Source organism: Carcharhinus amblyrhynchos, chromosome 24 (assembly GCF_965287045.1).
Source record: "Carcharhinus amblyrhynchos chromosome 24, sCarAmb.v2.hapA, whole genome shotgun sequence".
Classification (NCBI taxonomy): Eukaryota; Metazoa; Chordata; class Chondrichthyes; order Carcharhiniformes; family Carcharhinidae; genus Carcharhinus; species Carcharhinus amblyrhynchos.
The window spans coordinates 25703241-25723955 of NC_137347.1; the positions used below are offsets into that span (position 1 = coordinate 25703241).

The 20715-nt window shown below is 42.3% G+C and overlaps 1 protein-coding gene across 3 annotated transcripts in view; it reads right to left on the reverse strand.

The window, feature by feature from the left end:
• col8a2 (collagen, type VIII, alpha 2) overlaps positions 1 to 20715 on the reverse strand; it is a 244047-nt gene that overhangs the window by 127182 nt on the left and 96150 nt on the right. The window lies entirely within an intron of this gene.

Here is a 20715-nt window from a genome sequence, read left to right on the forward strand (position 1 = left end):
CCAGCTTGGGTCACTGTGTGGAGTTTGCATTTTCTCTCAGTGTCTACGTGGGTCCCTCTGGGTGCTCCGGTTTCCTCCCATAGCCCAAAGATGTGTGGGTTAAATAGATTGGCCATGCTAAATTGCCCCTTAGTGTCAGGAGGACTAGTGTAAATGCATGGGGTTGTGGTAATAAGGCCTGGGTGGGATTGTGGTTGGTGCAGACTTGATGGGCCAAATGGATTCATTTTGCACTAGGATTCTACGGTTATTAGCATAGAGTGTGTGGTACTTATTTAATTTGGGGATACGTATTTAAATGAATTAAATTAATTTTAACATACTATAAGCCCTTTTCTATTCCCTTTCTGTGATCTCCCAATGCCGTACCCATCCTTGGTTTAGGGATTAGGGGCTGTATATCACAGGGCAACTCATCCCCTTCCTGGAAGGAAAGTTGGCTGGAAGCTGATTCACTCCATACCAGCCCACCCTGCAGTCACACAATACTAAATTGGTGTTGAATGGGACTACTGCCCAGCACTGGGGAGCAAGCTCTACCCTCAGGAGCCGCTGGCCAATTTGAATGGCCAATAGCTCCGGGAGTCTTGGCAACACCTAGATATCATTAATGGGAACTGCCAGGACTGCAACTTGTCCTAAAAGGAAGGTCCTATGGATCCTTGATGTGGAGATGCCGGCGTTGGACTGGGGTGAACACAGTAAGAAGTCTCATGACATCAGGTTAAAGTTCAACGGGTTTATTTGGTAGTAAAAGCCACTAGCTTTCGGAGTGCTTGCTGCACCTTCATCAGGTGAGTGGGATTTCAGTTCACAAACTAAGTGTCTTTATATGCCCTATTTGTGAGACTTCTTCCTATGGGGGATCCTGGCAGAAAGGGTTTGTCCAGCTTAGTGAGGGTGGCAGGGGATAGGAATGGTGAGCTTTGGCGGGTAGGAGGGTAAAAAGGGGGCTACAACTTAGGGGGCACTGACCCTTCAATGTGCAAAGGGCACCCTCCTCCACCCACACTGAAAATGTTATCATTGTTTCTTCCCACTCTTTTAAAATCCTTTTTACATAAACAGCCTGCCTTCTCCCACCCGATTGCCTAAGCCAACCGTGTTATGGTGTGGGCAGCATTTTATGAGGTCAGCTGGCAAGCTCAATTGACCCTTATGTATTTATTTATATACGGCATGCACTGCCAATTTTGGCATGTGCCCACTTACTGTGTTATGGGGATGAACACACCACCCTATTTTGTGTCTCCCCTCCACTGCCTCTTGACCAAAAACATGGGGGGCATGTAAAATCTAGTCCCAGAATCTGGCATGCTCCAAGAACTGTGCCAAAGGAACTGGGAGGTTTATAATTTTTGTTGCCTCCCAATATGCAAGTGTCCAGTCTCCGCTTGATACCAGTCCCCAATGGCATGACCCAGGTCAGTAACTCAGGACTATGCACCAATGCTATGTGCACTGCCATTATTAATGCAAATTCCTAAATAATAAAGTAGCATTCAAATCAACAATACTTCTAAAGCAGTCACAGGAAGCTTGGTACAAGAAATATTCAACAGCTGAACCTTCATACTAGCAGTAGGCGATGTTCTGAACTCAGGTCTGACATGTATTTTTGGCTCAGAATACAGGAACTTTCAAACAGTGTATAAACTAGGCTTTGTTTCAGCTTACAAAGCTTGACATTGTTACCAGCCCCTTGGAGGTAGGTTTGGTGGATGCACTGGAAATAAAGTGGTAAACAGATGTAAATTAGAAAAAAAAGTGGTTGTGGTTCAACTCCGACTTTTGAGTGGGCCTCAAAATGGCCAGTAAGCGCTTCTGTCAAACACAGATCTTACTGAAATCTACACACAGGGCTCCTACTCTGATGGTAGGATCCCAATATACTTTTCAGATACCAGTGAGCATTAGATACCCTGTGTCCATTGATACTGATGCAGAATAGCTTCAACAGTTGAGGCTGCTCCAAACTGCAGGCAAGTTTTCAAAGTAATTTTTACAGGGCAAAAGTGAACAATTGTCTTGTTCTAGAACAACAATTTTGGCATGTGCCCACCTACTGTGTTATGGGGACGAACACACCCACCCTATTTTGTGTCTCCCCTCCACTGCCTCTTGACCAAAAACATGGGGGACATGTAAAATCTAGCCCCAGGATCTGGGATGCTCCAAGAACTGTGCCAATGGAACTGGGAGGTTTATAATTTTTCTTGCCTCCCACTATGCAAGTGTCTGGTCTCCACTTGATACCAGTTCCTAACGGCTGCCAGATCTTCCATAATCGTCCCCAGCCAGGATTATCTTCCTCCCCATTATGTGTGTACTTTCAGCTTAACTCCTGAGAACCATCAGATTTTCATACTTTCCCCAATCGATGAGCCACCTGCCAGCACTTAACGAGTGCCAACAACTCACTGACCACATCCAACGAGACGTGGCCATGAATATGGTTCTGGCGTCTCCCTGTATTTTTATTAAGTGGATACTCTCTGCTATAATTGAAATTTGATCTTTTCTTTGGACAGAAATCAGCTTTGAAAAAGAAAGCTAAATTTTCAGGCAATTGGGCTGTAGTTTTTAAACGAACATGGCAGTGATTGGAAGTAAGGTGTGATTTCTGTCCATTAAAATAACTTAAATAATTTAGTTAAGTTTAAGCCATAAAAATGATTCACTTTTGTAACAAGGAGCAAAAATATCACATTACGGTATTCAAACCAGCCTGGTTAGTGCGTCAAGTTTGTAAAAATCAGATTGTGATTTGCCTTATATTACAGTTCCACCCAGCTGGAATTCTCTGTTTTTGAGATGAAGTCCAGTGACAGGGAGCTCCGGCGGTACCTTTCCCACTGACCAGAACGGCAGGACCCCCACGCCAGGTTCAGTGCTTGCAACCTCAGTAACGAGTTCCCCTCTGAGGGTGATATGTCTGCCTGCCCTCAGCTGGTGGATTCAAAAGTCCAGCCCAGTACACTCATATCCCTCCAAATCAACTCATGGTGCTATAATCTAATAAAACCAGGATGTTGAATATCACAGATCACCATCAGAATAGGCTACAGATACTAGGACATCATGGAACTAACTGTGGAGACGGATAATTTGAATCATCTGCTATTATTGGAAATTAGATTAGATCTAAGATGGGGCCAGAGTGAGGTAACTTCTTGCGAGCTGTCCCCAGCATACCCTCTAATTCTATCTTTTATTCTCATTCTATGTTTTAAAACTGTACTCCCTTTTAAACTCTCACAATTCTGCACCCTCTCCTTTCCTTCTCCCCTATGTACTCTATAAACGGTATGCTTCCTCTGTATAGTGCACAAGTAACCATACTTTTCACTATATCCCAATACACGTGACAATAATAAATCAAATCAAAATAGCAGAGTAATCATCAATGGATAAGGGAGGTAGTATTACAAAGTTCATTTTCTAACATTTCATGTTTTAAAATGTGGCCCAGGCTAGTTTGAATACTGTAACGTGAATTTTTTTCTCCGTACAATACATGAATCATTTTTATGGTTTAAAGTTGTCTAAATTCTCATATGCCAGGAGTCACTGAAAGTATATGACCCATGACCAAGAAATGGTCAATGAAATGCCACTGGTTATGATACACTCTTGAAATAACAACATGAGGGATAATATCGAACATCCCAAATGAACAATATGTTTAAACAGAAGTGACCTCTAGTGAACTAGAACCTTTTACTGAAGGAACACTTCAATACAGTCATTCCCAAAATCCTGTTAGCATAAAGGTTATAGTGAAGTGTTACCGTGGTTACAGTGGAGTGGCTGTTCACATTTACCTCTAATAATTTGCAATATTTGCCAAATGTTCCCAGACACTTTCACATAATAAACTCTTTGTAAATTAAGTCTGTAATTGTTATCTGGATAGCTCAGTAGCTAGACAGCCAGCGTGTGGGTCAGATTAATATCTGAAACATGATGTTGATTCCTCATTACATCTGAGGTAAATGCAGGCCTGCCTTCACATCCTAGAGAAAGTAAAACAAAATCACGACACTTTGGCATCGTTCATTGAATAATCACTGAGGACCTGCCTTCAGGCATGGAACACATGAAAAATTATTACCACATCAGCAAAAAGTGAAAAAGCTAGATATTGGCAACTTCAGATTTATATGCATTTAGCCTGGGCAAGATCTGGATCCAGCCAAGTTCACAATGTGCCAAAACTGTTCATTATTTTATAGAAATTGTGTCCAAGTCCAATTTCCCTGTGTCAATGAGTTACCATCTGATGAAGATGTGTATCTTGTCAACTGCTAGTTCCAGCTACTGGCAGTCAAATCCATTCATCTAACAAACCCAAACAGCCACAAACATTAAACAGCAATATATAATGGTAACAATATTTGACCAAACCATTTAACTGCATTGCACCACAGAATGATTCCCTTTCATTTTTTTATATTCATTCAGAGGATGTGGGCTTCAGCATTTATCGCCCATCCCTGATTACCCTAGAGAAAGTATTGGTGAGCTGTCTCCTTGAACCGCTGTACTCCATGTAGTGTACATACCTACAATGCTTTTTAGGGAGGGAGTTCTAGGAGTTTGACCCAGCGGCAGTGAAGGAACAGCGATATATTTCCAAATCAGGGTGGAGTGACTTTAAAGGGAACTTCCAGGTGGTGCTGGTCCTAGGTATCTGCTGCCCCTGTCCTTCGAGATGGTAGTGGTCAAGGGTTTGGAAGGTTCTTTTTAAACAGCCTTGGTGAGTTGCAGCAGTGCGGCTTGTAAATGGTATACATTGCTGCCGGTGGGCAGATAATGGAAGGAGTGAATGTTTGTGGCAGGGTAGCCAAACAAGCAGGCTGCTTTGTCCGGGAATAGTGTTGAGTTTCTTGAGTGTTATTGGACCTGCACTCATCCAGACAGGCTGAGATTATTCCAACATACTCCTGACTTATGCATTGTGGACGGGCTTCATGGAGTCAGGAGACAAATTACTCGTCACAGGATTCCCAGTCTCTTTTCTGCTGTTGTAGCCACAGTATTTATATGGCTAGTCCAACTCAACAGGACTAGCTATCTAGCTTTTCTTTTGCTTTTCTGAAAGCTTATATTTTTCTCTCCTTTTAAATTCATGAGCTTTACTCAGCTTACATACTGCTTTCTCTGAGGCTGCCCCTCGCTCCTGAGCCTGATGGTCTCAATCGAAATGATGGTGGTTAAGTTATTATCTTCTATTTTGTGTTAGTGCTGGGCTAAGCTGGCAATACAACTGATTTGGGGAGAGGCATAGTGTCACAGTGGTTAGCACTGCTGCCTCACAGTGCCAGGGACCCAGGTTTGCTCCTGGCTGTGGGGGATTGTCTGTGCGGAGTCTGCGTGTTCTCCCTGCGTCTGTGTGGGTTTACTCCGGGTGCTTTCACAGTCCGGTGCAGCTTATGTTGATTGGCTATGTTAAGCTGTCCCTTCGTGTCAGAGGGATAAACAAGTGGGACCAAAGGCGGCGAGTGGAGTTGAAGTACAGATCAGCCATCATCTAACAGAATGCTGGAACAAGCTCCCTGATTAAGGGATAGAGCTTAGATTATTGTAAGGTTATGTGCGGAATTGTGTGTGTATCAACGGAGATGGGAGAAGCTTGGGGAAAACTTGTAATGTAAAGATATTGTAATACAATGTAATGAAACAAATGAAAAGTAACGCTCTGCGCACGCAACACAAGCAATCAAATTCCAATCCTCTCTACTTCAAGCTGATAATAAAATTAATGTGGATGATCGTATCTGACTGAACTGAGCAGGACAGCAGCTGCATTCAAACATCAGGTTTTAAAATTAACATTAAACTGTTTCAACAAATAGTAATTCTATATATTTTGAATTGCCCAGGTTGGATATGTGGCAGATGGCGTACTTTGCCATAAATAAGCTGTTGTGGCCAATGTAGAATCATAGAATTATAGAATCCCTACAGTGCAGAAGGAGGCCATTCAGCCCTTCGAGCCTGCACTGACAACAATCCCACCAGGCCCTATCATAATAACCCCAAATATTTACCCTGCCAGTCCCCCTGACACTAAGGGTCCAATTTTACGATTGCATTGTGTCTTTTCTCGAGTACAAAAACTTGGTAAAGTCAGGCATAAGGCAAGTAGCGCAATCTGTGTCCACCTCCACGCCAGTTCCTCCTTTACCAAGGCCCAAGAATGGCCGTGATTGGGACCACACACAAAACGGGTGCGACAGCCATTTAAATGCATTTGCATGCAATTAGATTGACTTAATGGGCCGCACAACCAACTTTATCAGCATTTCTCCCTTTACCATTGTGTTCACCCAACCGGAATTGGGTCAAAACAGACATGCTCCATTTAAGTCCGATTTGGGTGCTCTGTCAGTGAGGGCTAGTGAGGGGGTAAGTGCCGAGCGTCCAACAGCTCTCTGCTTGAGATCAGTGGAGGACGGAGGGATGGGGGGGATAAAGGTGGGTCCAAAGCCTATCTGCTTGAGATCAGTGGGGGTGGGGGTGGGGGGGAGGTGGGTCCGCTGCCACTCTGCCTGTGATCAGTGAAGGCGAAAGGGGGAGCAGCCTGCAATTGGTCTGGGTGGCAGGAAGAGGTGGGGGGATAAGGAGGTTAGTAATGTTGTGGAGATGGGGCAATGTTTGTGGGGGTTAGGGGGAGGCATTATCCGACCCAGGAGGGATGTGGCAGAGGAGCGGCATTCTATCATTTTTTATCTGCACGTGCGCTGTTGGAGGCACCAATTGGAGCTGTGGGGTTTTGGGTGCAGTAAGCCCCATCCACAGGCTTGTGCAGCACCGTGTGGAACCACTGATATTTTTTCAGGCAGAGTGCGTATGGGGGCGCCTGAGAACAGGTCTAAAAGTCAGATCTGAAACACTCCCAGTTTCAAGTCCGCCCAGCACTTAGAATCAAAATGGTAGAACAGGGCCCTAAGGGTCAATTTTTTTTTTACACGGCCAAGCAACCCAGCCCACACATCTTTGGAGTACACATATTCCTGTATTATTCATGACTATTCGCTCAGCAGCATGGCACTGATTCTCAAACTCTGCAATAACTTATGATCAGCTAATTGGACATTTGTTAATTTGTGTACATGCAGCCCAGAAATTCTCGACCATACAAATTGAAAAAGGCAGTCATTTCTTTTTATGCCAATAGGAGGATTGTGTTTATTAAAGTTCTCCTGGAAGATTGTAAATTTTACACACTTACATAAGTGAATCTAGGAATTCTCCTGAAATGCACGACGTTTTACTTACTCTACAGAAAGTGAAGAACGTGTAGCCTCAAATAAAGAGCAGCGTTATTCTCTTAATGTGAAGTACATATGGAAACTTAAAATATGCAATTCACATGCATGGTGCGAGGATGGGTTATATTCTGAATTTAACCGACTAATCCAAAAAGAACAGGACTAACTTCCATCGCCTGAAGACTTAAGATCTGTCTGAAGCTCTCATTCTGTATATTTTTGTTTGTGGCTTTTTGAGCAGTCACTTTAGCTTCAGCTACCTTGACAACACAAATTGTTTTGTGTACAGTGTTAATAAAGTAAATTGATAAAACTTGTCTAAAATCAATGCGTTTACTTTTTTTGGCACTGGATTAGTCATTCTGATCCCCAGTGAATTTCACTAGACCACACTGATTAAATAACCAGTAAAAGGCACAGTAAGTAGACAGTATAGAAGGCTTCTTGTTCAGCCAAAGAAAAACACATCTCAGAATGTAGTTTGACTGTGGCATATGGTAACCTACTAGGTATAACACAGCTATTCTAGTATTTTAAACTTCAATAAATTGTGTACCTCTGTATAAGTTGTTAACCCCTATCCACCAGAGTTGGTTTAGCCACTTATACCATTCTACACAACAAAGTGGATAAACAACAAACTACAGCACAGGAATAGGCCCTTTGACTCTCCAAGCCTGTGCCGGCCATGATGCCCTAATGAAACCTTCTGCCCTTAGTCCAGATTTCTCCATTCTCTCCCTATTCTTGTGTACGTCCAGGTGCCTCTTAAATGTTGCTAATGCGCCTGCTTCCACTACCTCCTCTGGGAACGAGTTCCAGGCACCCACCCCTCTCTGTGTGAAAAACTTCCCTGCACATCTCCCTTAAACGTTCCCCCTCTCACCTTGAACCTTGTAATTGACAACTCTACCCTGGAAAAAAGCCTCTGGCTATTCTGATCTTAATAAGGCTGTCATTCGAATAGCATCATCACCACCACCACCCCCTGTCTACATCCTTCTGACATATTACATTCCTCTACTGTAACAAACAGCATGTTTCTTCTGTCCTGCTCGACTCTTTCTTACCACTCATCAAAATATCTCCTATGATTCTATACATGCTTATTCCAACTTGCATTCAATGCCATACTGCACCTTATCTGCCATCCTGTGTTGTACATTTATAATATCACAAACTCTTCTCCTCTTCTACTATCCAGTGCACTGCATTTTCATCTTTTACTGTACAATACCCGATTCCATTTACTACAATCTTGTCATGTTCTTTGTGCTGTACAACATAGCTGGTGAACTACATTACATTGTATCATTCAATAACGCAGAATACCTCACATCACTGCATTGCGCAGGGCAACAAGAACAGGAAATTCTCAACATCAATCAGTACTGCAGAGTACGTCACCGGATTGTAACACACAAAAGTACAGGAGGATCAAAGCATTTAATTGTAATATATAATGGGAATAAAGAACTCACATTATTGCACTATATTTTACAACAGTAAAAAGAAACTCTGATTGCCTGATTTATGCAAAAGTACAGTGAAGTCACATAATCGAACTGTACAGTAAAACATGACTGAGAAATGACCATCATTGAACTGTACAGTAATTTACATGCAGCACTGCCAATGAACTCACATCCCAATACTGTTCTGGGGGTGTACATCTGTACCAGTAAGGATACAGGAGTTATCACGTACAGGCATTAACATCAAATATGTGTTTTAACGTGAACCAGATTCAGTTCTAGAAGAAGGCGAGCAAAAGTGATAAAAGTAATCATTGATAAATACAAGAACAAACATTACAAAGCAGCTAAGTCATTTTCCAAAGTTTATATTGTGCTTAGAGAATCAGCCAAACGATGAAGCAGAAAAGGTATTCATCAGCTGTGACAAAGCCCTCCATATCGGTGGATGAAGTAAGTTGCCAGTTTCACTGTGCTCTATGTGATATCCAGCCATTTTTCTGAAGCATTAGGGCATTTTACATACCCAAGCTTGATAATAAAGTCCTTCTAGCACCTCACAAAAGATAGCAGACGTAATCATTTGAAGAAATTAAGACTATATGTGGCATAGGATTTAGACTTGACATTTTGGGCCTCTAGTATCCTGGCAAATAAATACATCCTTCCTAAAATGTATGTTACTTTTAATCGACAGGGATTATCCAACTCCTATGTCCAAAATTGTTCATATATTTGCTGACGCAGGAATTACCATTTTTTTCTCAAACCAAACTGTATTGTTAGTCTTCCCATTTCTCCTGCTTGTTTTTACAGATGGTTTCTGTTAGGGATTCAATAGCCAAATCCCACACACTGATTCAGGAACTGGAAGATCTGAAGCCAATCCAGCTTCTCAGATTCTAGAATCTGCAAATGACTGCTTCAGAGGAGATAGCAGACTGATGGCGGCCATGCAATTATCAACTTGAATTAATTGCTTTATCACTGGATTTTAATAACATTTGGCCTTTTTTAAGTTGAACAACACATGTCCATAAACTACTGTCCAATTTGGTGCTCTTTCAACTGATTTCTGAGAAGCTAAATTCAGGGCGACACAGTGGCACAGTGGTTAGTACTGATGTCTCACAGCACCAGGGACCCAGGTTCAATTCTGGCCTTGGGTCACTATCTGTGTGGAGTTTGCAAGTTCTTCCTATACCATCCATGTTGCAAGCTCTCTCTTTGACTATGCGGGTTTTCTCCAGTTTCCCCCCACAGTACAAAGATGAACGGGTTAGTTGTTTGGCCTCTTTGCGTCAGGGGAACTGGTAGGGTAAATATGGGGAGTTAAGGGGATTCAGCCTGGATCCGACTGTTGTTGGTGTAGGCTTTTAGTGCCAAAGGGCCTCCTTCCGCACTGTAGGGATTCTACGATCCTACGAGTATCATCTGAAGGAATTCACGCTATATTCATTATTAATTTGCCAGAAATTAGAATAGAATCTGCATCTATGGCTTTCAGTTGAGGTAGGGAAGAGCATGGAGACACAAGACAGCATCAGGATTGAATTCCAAGCTTTAAGCTAAGACTGCAGAAGGCATGGCCCTCAATGAATGGAAGGTGCATTAGTTGCCAATATTGCAGAATGCAGGGTTGCATGAGGGTTGGAGGATATTGAAGTATAGGGAGGGAGATGCCAACAGAGAAATTTGGACGCATAAGAATTTTAAACCTGATTGTTAAAACTGGTGAACTGCAAGCCAATGTATATAGGTGAACACAGGGGTGATGGTGGAGGGGTACATGATGTGAATTAAGTTAGAGGCAGCAGAGTTTTGGATGAGCTCATGTTTGTGGAGAGTGGAAGATGGGGGGCAAATTGAACAGCTTTGACAGAGACAACAGGGCCCAATGGAACATGGTCGGCTAGATCAGGCAATAGAATGTAAAACCAATGGAGCAGCTCATCCCTATTTATGGTTAGTAAAGAGCATTGAGAAGGCATAACAATAAAAAAGGAAGGGGAGAATAACAATCCAGATTCTGTCATAGCTGATAGACAGAGTCATTTTCTTCCTCTTTCCTGATCCAATTCCATAATATGTTGTTTTCTGATGAATCCCAGGTTAACTTCATTTCCTTTTAATTTGTTAACTGAGTCAATATGTATTCCACATTCTATTCCATAACTTGACAAATGTAAACAAAAGTGCTAGTTCTCTAGCTGAGGTCAGTTGCAAGTTCCTTTAGCATATCATGTCTTTTTTATTGCTATCTGTCTAGTCAACTTCATAATTAAATTTTAAAATTGGAATGTGTTCAGCGTCTTTTATTTCTGCAAATGGAACCAATTTCCACAGCTCATTAATCTCAAGTTTTGGATCATTTTGGTTGCTCCTATCCTTTCAGCTTTCCCGGAAGTAAACATGACCATATGGCTTCACATGTGGTCTCACTAATCTTTCATTGTGTGAACCATCCGCGCTTTTTTGACATTGTTTTGATCTACCAATCATGCCAACATTTTAGATGCCTTTTGGATTTTCAATAATTGTTTAAATATTGCTTCTTGATATTTTCTTGATGGTAAACTCCTTAGGCAGGATTTTTCTTCCTCCCACCCGATGTGTTTTGCAGCAGCGGAGGTGGTCTGCCATCGGCTGGCAGTGCGATTTTCCAGTCCCGCCGCTGTCAACAGGTTCTCCCATTGTTCACATCTTCTGCTGCCAGGGAACCCCTAGCAGGGGGTCACTATTAGTGGGTCCAGAAGGTACCATCGATGGGATCGGCTGGAATATTTTAACCCTTAACCTTGAAATCATTTTTAGTGCCGCTTTGTGTTATTTTAGATTCCTCAGATTAAATTCAATTTCTGACACTCAGACGGCCAGGATTCTCTGGTTTCATTTGTGGCTGGACTCTTTGCAAGAGAGAATGGAAAATTTGGTATTCCAGCCAAAACTCCATGCAATCTGAGCGGCACTGGAAAATTCCAGCTGTGAACGGGGACAAAAGATATTGACTACAATATGTGTTACCCACTTTGAATTTTATCTCTTGACTCTTCTACCTTCTTGACAAATGCATTCATGGCTCCCCTACCTCTCATGGGAATTTATTACATGGAGAGTACAGCTCACAGCCAGGCCATTCAGCCCAACTGGTCTATGCCATTGCTCGTGCCTGAGAGCCACCTCTTACTTTATTTACTTCATTTCACCCTATCGATACATTAGTTCTCCCTCATTTAGTTACTTAGTTTCCCCCTAAATACCACTCTGCTATTTGCCTCAACAATTTCATCGCGTAGGGAATTCTACATTCTTAAAGTTCTCCCAAATTCCTTAGTGGACTTATTAATATCTATCTGAGATTTCTGCTTCATTGTTTTGGTCTCCTTTACATATACATCTTCAACTTACAGAACAAAACATAAAAAAAACTTAGGGAGGGAATTTTCCACCTCTGCTTTTAGTGGGTAGAAAAGCCAGTGGGCCAGAGAATCCAATGGGAATCCCTAAACAGCTTTTATGCCAGTGGGATTTCCCATTGTGATTGTCCCCACTCCCCACCACTGACTTAATGGGGTACCTGCCATGAAAAGTTGGAAACCCAATTACCATACGTTTAAATATTATTAGTAGGCTTGCCATACACTTTGCCCATCAGAATAAATTTATTGATTATAGTTTCATAGATCATACTCTTACCATGTATTCACATTATGCAAATTTAGCTTTGGTGTCATGCCAATATTGGGAGCCTAAGTCAGTACTGAAGGTTAGAACTGACTCTCCCTGGGAATTCAATCAGTTTCATATTGGATCCAGATTTTGACTCATATTAATAGAAGGAGTGCTGCACTTCCAGAAGTGCTATCTCTAGGATATTTCAATAAACTGAGGCACATCTGCTCTCCTAGTTGAATGTAAATGATCCAAAGTTACTACTTAAAAAACAGTAGGGGCACTCTCCTCGTTGACATTTATCCTTAAACTAACAACGCCAAACAAGTTATCTGGTCATATATCGTATTGCTATTGATAGGAACCATGCTGTGTTTGAGTTGGCTGTTCCATTATCCCTGTATTACAACAATGTCTAGACTTCAAAATGGCTGAGAAGTATTTTGGAAGATTTTAGATCATAAAATGGCACCATATAAATGCAAATTATCTCCTCTGGATGTCAAGATACTTACCGCGTGAAACATGACAACACTATTAATTATCTTATATCTTCAGAGAAATGTTGCACAAGGCACTATGATTTGCTTTTCACAAACACACGTGGGATTTGGATATTTTCCCCCTTTATTTTAGTTGATTATGCTTGAAAGACCTGCTTTATGATTGACTGCAACATTTTCCTACTAAAGATGTTAAGCTTTCATTCCTTGAACCATACGTCTGACATTTTTTGAAAATTTCCAAATGTCTGGTACTACCAATGAATTTAATGAGCTGTGAACAATTTAATCCACATCTACTCTTTCTGAAGTCCCCATTTCCTTTGGTATTCTTGGATGCATTTCATCTGGTCTTGTCCTGTGAACGCTGTATTGCAGAGCTCGGTGTTTTTCATGACTATTTTATTCGTATAATCTCTTTATACTTTCATGCAGTAATTACTGAGCAGGGAGCAGAAAAAAAGTACCAATCTTTTTCTATGGCGATGGCCAGTTCAAAACATACTTTAAATTTCCATCATTGCTTTTCATAATTTTTTATTTCACTTTAGATTTGACTTGTATTTAAATACTTTGCAAACATATACAAACAATTTATGTCATTCTCCCCAATATTTCATGCAGTGCTACTTTTTCAGTTTTCACTTGCTATTAGGTACCTTGTTAGGTGAACTGTGATAACACATTAATCATTTCTACTTTTCCTCATTTCTTTCCCCTTCTTGTCATGCAAGGGAAATATGCTTTTGCATTCCCCAAATTTTCCTACAAGTGGTCTGAGTGAGCATGTGTTGCACACACTCAGGAACGAAAGAATCAACCTGATTGTATTGTCCCACCCAGGAGGCAAGAGAAAAAAATCTATCTACATTAGCCTGGCTATTTTATAAAATATTTATTTTTTTAAATGGACAAATGGCTTGACTGATAAAATGGCCACTGCTGACCTCTGGAAGTTTGAGTGGTTTCAAATGGTAAAGGCCAACATATCAAACTCCTGGAATGTAACACCCCTCGCATTGTATGAACATTCCAGCCAAGCCACCACAAAAGGTTAGCAGACGAGACATCTGTACCAGTTACCTATAGGCAAAGACAGAATTATTTGTGACTTCTTGGCTGAGATTCTCCCAAATAAATTCGAAGTTCCCAACGTGCAGGAAAATGGGAGTAAATCCCGCCAATTTTTTTAGTGTGATTTCCAGAATGAATCTCTGACACTCTGAGCAATGCAGAGTGCATCATTGCCCCTGGAAATCTGGGGGGGGGGGTGCTATTTCCATCTGAAAGGCCGGCAACATAGCGCTGAGTGGGCCATTGCACATGTGTCGATCTGTCAATATGGAGATCGTGCCTGTGCAGTGGATGCTAACTTGGACTGCTATTGGTTAAGAAAAAAATATTCTTGTTTATCTACAAATCTGTGTACATCTCAGTATCTATATGAGGTTGTATTTCTACTTCCCACTGGAGCATAGTCTTTGTCATATGACATGGCATCACAGTTACATCAATATCAGAGGCTCCTGATGTTAATCCTTTACTCTACATCCCCCCCCCCCGCCCCCCCCCAATATCTTTATCCCAACAATAAACATCTTGCTACGTCTTTGTCTCAGACTTCACAGCGTTAGTCTCTGTGATGCCTTGACCAATCTCCCTGATCTGGACCTGATTATGTTTCAAGGTTGACGATGAACTGCACTCAGCCTTGTCGGCATTGCTGACTAGGCCAACATTTATGGTCCATTGTCCCCTTGCACGTGCAGCACTTGCCATGCTCCATTCTCAGGTCAGTCTTCGATCCTTTTTCTTTTCATCCCAAGGCTCTTTCAGGTGTTCAGTCTTGTTTTGGAGTTTTCCTATATCTTTATACTCTGCCCATTGCCACCATGTTTTGGATGGTGTACATGAACAGTCAGCAGAAACCACTAACTGCTACCATGTTGCATCTTGAATTGGGTGTCTAGATGGGGTTTCTTTAAGGTCTTCCTATTACTCTAAGAATGCTACCATAGACTATTACTCATTAAAAAAAGGCATTTATATTCATTTATAGATTTATGTACATCTCAATAACACTACATGAGGATGTACTTGTGTTTCCCATCAGGTCTCAGTCTCTTGGTCATGTGACACTGCATCATAATTCCATCAGTAGTTACATCAGTGTCAGGAGCGCCTGCTCCTTTTACTTGACAGTCATCTGGAGTGAAAATAATGTTCAGGCATTTTGTCAGAGTGGATGATGCTTCGGCCAAAAAGCCAGCTTGGAATTCAGAAGTGCCAAGACAAGCTTTAGTTCGGCTTTCCTGAATTCCTACAGACTCTGTAGATGATAAAAAGCACTCTTCACCAAACAGAACCAAGATCTCCTGTCACCCCCTCATCTGCCCAACTCCCAGCCACTCCCAGCCTACCCTGACAGTCTTCTGCTCCTTCTCATCAGTTGGTCAAATCTCAGGAGGGGATGAAGTATTCAAAGTGTTTCATCAAGACTATGCATGTAACAGTACATTGCAAGCACACTCTTCGCATATATGCACACTGGCCAGGTTATGTGCACTGCTTTAAAAAGGCATTTTTTCCCTCAGGTTTAATCAGTTGGTAAGACTAGCCATGTTATTATAAGAGGCTATAAAAATGCCTCAGTTATACAATATGATGAACGGGAGGGTTTGGCACATTCGGGCTGATAGGAGCCAAATATTTTAACTGCTGCTTTTTCCTGCTGATGAAACAGTCTGCACTGAAACAAGCCAAATTTGTCATCAAAAGAGCAAAATGGCAAATGCACAGGACACTTTTTAAAAATAGCCTTGAGTTACAAATATTGCTCAGTTCAGAAACCGGGAGTGGCACGGTGCACAGTGGTTAGCACTGCTGCCTCACAGCACCAGGGACCTGGGTTCATTCCTGGTTTGGGTCACTGTCTGTGTAGAGTCTGCACGTTCTCCTCATGTCTGCATGGGTTTCCTCCAGGTGCTCCGGCTTCCTCCCACAATCCAAAAATGTGCAGATTTGGTGAACTGGCCAGGCTAAATCGACTCTTAGTGTCAGGGGGCTAGCTAGGGTAAATGCATGGGGACAGGGGGATAGGGCCTGGATGGGATTGTGGTCAGAGTCGACTCGATGGGCCAAATGGCCTCCTTCTGCACTTCAGGGATTTTATGATTCTAAGCATCTGCTCTGCTTCAAGATGGCTGGAGTTGGATAAAATTCTCATTTGGAAATGCCCAACTTGACCAATCATTGACCATTTTAAACTCTTCCATCAGACACTGTACTTGCATTTATACTGTATTATTCTATAGAATCTGATTAACCAAGAGGCAAACACAGAAACACTAATATTGTGGTGGTTTTACCTTAGAACCCAGGTCTCATTGCATAAATAGGTGTGGAAATATTAGGAATAGTAAACCTAAGCCTTTATGCTCCTTTACCCATTAATATCTCCAACTTGAAAGATCAATGTGAACATTGTGATGGATTTTTTTCAAGATAACCATGGGAGAATACGATTAGAATCTAAAGGATTAGAGTTAAATTTACTGCTTCCATTGTTTTGGTTTTATTAACCCTATTTGGTGTTAAACATTCCTCATCTATCTTCGTGAAGTTGTTGTTTACGAAGAATAAAAAATGTTAGTTCCAAATTATTGACATAACTGGACCTGGCTTAAAATCTAATGACTCTTCTCTGTTAGATGAGTAGCAGCAGTTTATATCACTGGGCAGCACGGTAGCACAGCGCCAGAGACCCAGGTTCAATTCCGGCCTCAGGTTGCTGTCTGAGTGGAATTTGCACATTCTCCCTGTGTCTGTGTGGGTTTCCTCCGGGTGCTCCGGTTTCCTCCCACAGTCCAAAGATGTGCAGGCTAGGTTGATTGGCCATGTGAAATTGACCCGGTGTCGGGGGATTCGCAGGGTAAATGTGTGGGGTTACAGGAAAAGGGCCTGGGTGGGATTATGGTCAGCACACACTCGATGTGCTGAATGACCTCCTTCTGTACTGTAGGGACTCTATGGTTTATGATCTATGACTCAGGTTCAATTCTGGCCTTGCGTCACTATGTGGAATCTGCACGCTCCCCCCATGTCTGCGTGAGTTTCTCCCGGGTGCTGTGGTTTTCTCCCACAGTCCAAAGCTGTGCTGATTGGCCCAGCCAAATTGTCCCTTCGTGTCAGAGGGATTAGCAAGGCAAATACATGGTATTATGTGGATAGGGCCTGGTTGGGATTGTTTCGGTGCAGGTTTGATGGGCCAAATGGCCTTTTTCTGCATGGTAGGGATTCTATGGATCTCTTTTATGTTAAAGTTTCTCTTTATGTTTACGCTGTATCCCTCATTCGTACCCGCTGTGTATGTCTGACTTTAATTCTATCTGATGGCAGCCCCACGCTTGCAGTTCTATCCACGTGCGACTTCAATCAACTCCCATCATCACTGTGCAGAAGTATGTCATAAATAAACTATCTGTCTCATAAACAATGCGATCACCTTTTCAGACGCAAGGATGTTATCTTAATCATCACTTGGTTGTGTTGCGATTTCAGCAAATGCTGCTGTTCCCATTAGCGCAATAGTATCAGTTCAAGTCAAACTTGGCTCCGTATTAAAAAGTGGACATACAAGTAAATATTAGACTATCATTTGCACTTCCTGCATTGTGGTCAGATTTCAAACTATTTAGTGCAGATTTATTGCTGATTAGAGTATTTGATAGGCCATTTTAAAAGGCTTCTAGATTTGGGAGTTTTTGTGCATATTTTTACACTTAGACATCCTGCTACTGCCACTGAAGCAATATTACAAATTATTCCATCCGACCATAAAGTAGTTAGCCTTGTGTGAAGAAGGAATGCCAACAAAGAAACTTTCTTTTGCTTCTTCATTCTTTTACAGTGCACAGATACTAATAACTACCTTTATAAATAAGTTGATCATTTCCATACACCAAATGCAGAAAGGAAATCTCCTAACGGTGAAGGAATGATTTGCTACAGTCATTTCTTTTGAAATAAAATGCCAAACACAACAACTTCTGTTTTCCGGCCGATTTCCTATTTTGACTGGTGGTTGCAGTCGACAGGACTAAAGTCATGGTGTGTGAATGTTTCACTGAGAATGAAAACATAAGACAAGGAAATAAAGTGACAACATGCAGGAAATATTAGAGCATACAACAGGTGAAATTCAATGCAATGAAGTGTGCAGAGCTACATTTTGGGAGGAAGACTGAGGAGCAACAGTTAAAAACTAAATGGTACAATTTTAAACAGATACAAGAGAGATCTGGAAGTGGCTATTCTCAAATCTTTGAAGATGGCAGGACAGATTAACATAGCAGTTGAGAAAGCATATAGGATAATGGATTTAATAAACAGAGACAGAGGGCTCAATTTAACGAGTGCTAAAGGTGCCTTGTTGGAGGAGCAGTAAGAAAACTATGTCACGTGTCCCTGGGAGGCCCAATGCAATGAACAGGGTAATCAGGCACTTATCTGGACTGTGTCAGGCCTCCCACTGGATTAATCTGCAGTGGAATGAATCCCATCCCAAAAAGCTGCCAATCAGGTTGGCCATGGATCCCCAGACAGTGGTGAGTGTGGGCGGGATGGGGCATTGTTGAGGGCAGTCAGAAACAAGGGCTGGCAGGTCGATGGCTTTTGGCCATACAACACAACAATCCCACATACCCAACCGCTCTGGGTCATCAGGAACATGACATGAATGACGGACGTCTCTTTAAGCTTGCAGGCAAGCCCAAGAATGTTTGCTGGCAGCCTCCCTGGATTGGGAGCCATGAGGCCCTTAAGTGTTCCTTAAGTGGCCACATAAGAGCCTCAATTGGTCTCTGGGCAGGAAAGCTGTCCTCCCTCCTTCCCACCCAGTGTTTGGTCAGGGAGAGTCAGAAAGGCAGCAGGATCCACAGACCTCCAAACTTTTCTTTGGAGGGAGGTGGGTAGGAGGGATTACATTCTGCCTATTGTACGAGACCCAAGAAATTATGCTAAACATGTATAATCCGCTTAGTTCCTCTTTTCCACTTTCCATATTTCTGTAGTTTTTTTCTCCTTCAAGTGTTTATCTAATTCCTTTTGGAACGCCGTTATTGAAACTGTTTCCACCATCCATTGAGGTAAAGCTTTCCAAGTCATAACTATGTGCTGTGTGAGGAGGATTTCTGTCACATTGACCACAAAGCCAGAGGCAATCACCTTAATCTGTACCTTCTGTCCACTGACCATTGGAAACAACAATCTTTACTGACTCTGGCCAAACCTTTACAATTGCAAACACGCTATCAAACTTCTGCTAAATATGTATAACAGCAGGTTCGCTCCCAGGTGCAATATTGTGGCCAATTCTGGCCACCAAATTTTTGGAAGATTGTGAAGGTAATGGAGACAATGCAGAGGAGTTCCACTAATGAGGAGTTAGTTATGTGGATAGACTGGAGAAAATTGGGTTTTTTTTGGCCTTAAAGTAGAGAAAGACCAAACAAAAATTTGATAGGGGTGTTTGCAATCAAGAAGGTTTGATCAGATTCAATAAAGATTGTTGTTTCCAATGGTCAGCGAACAGAAGGTACCGATTAAGGTGATTGGCAAGAAAACCAGGGGCAATGTGACAGAAATCCTCGTCACACAACATGTAGTTATGACTCGGAAAGCTTTACCTCACTGGATGGTGGAAACAGTTTCAATAACAGCGTTCCAAAGGGAATTAGATAAACACTTCAAGGAGAGAAAAACTGCAGAAATATGGAAAGTGGAACTCACCGGATTTCTCTTTGAAACAGTGGATGAAGACTTGGTGCACCAAATGACCTCCTGTGATCTAATATTCTATTCTATAATTCTACTCAGATTCTCTGAAAAGGACTGACAATAATGCTGAATGAAATACTTCAACTCATGAATCATAGAACCCCTAGAATGTAGAAAGAGGCCATTCGACCCATCAAGCCTGCACTAATAATGCAACCCAACTCTATTGCCATAACCCTGTTAATCTTCTTAATAATATGGGGCAATCAACCTAATCTGCACATCTTTGGACTGGGGAGGAAATCGGAGCACCTGGAGGAAACCCATGCATACATAGGAAGAACGTGCAAGCTCCACGTGGATAGTTACACAAGGCCGGAAATGAACCCAGTTCCCCCGCACAGCAAGACAGCAGTGCTAACTACTGTGCCACCATGCTACCCATGAGGATGGATTCAGCTATTTACCATTTATATAGATGATCTGGAGGAGGGAACCGAGTGTAGGGTGTCGAAATTTGCTGATGACACCAAAATTGGTGGAAAGGCAAATTGTGCGGAGGGTGTGGAGAGTCTGCAGAAGGATCTAGATAGGCTGGGCGAATGGGCCAGGAACTGGCAAATGGAATTTAATGTTGGCAAGTGCGAGGTGGTCCACTTTGGTAGGAATAATGGTAGGAAGGATTATTACTTACGTGGAGAAAAACTGCAGCAGGCGGCGGTGCAGAGGGACCTCGGGGTCCTTGTGCATGAGTCGCAAAAACCCAGCTTGCAGGTGCAGCAAGTGGTCAGGAAGGCGAATGGGATGCTGGCCTTCATAGCGAGGGGGATTGAATATAAAAGTAGGGAGGTCTTGCTGTGGCTGTATAGGGCATTGGTGAGGCCGCAGCTGGAGTACTGTGTGCAGTTTTGGGCGCTGTACTTACGCAAGGATATTTTGGCCTTGGAGGGAGTGCAGAGGAGGTTTACTAGGCTGATGCCGGAGTTGAGGGGGTTGAGCTATGAGGAGAGG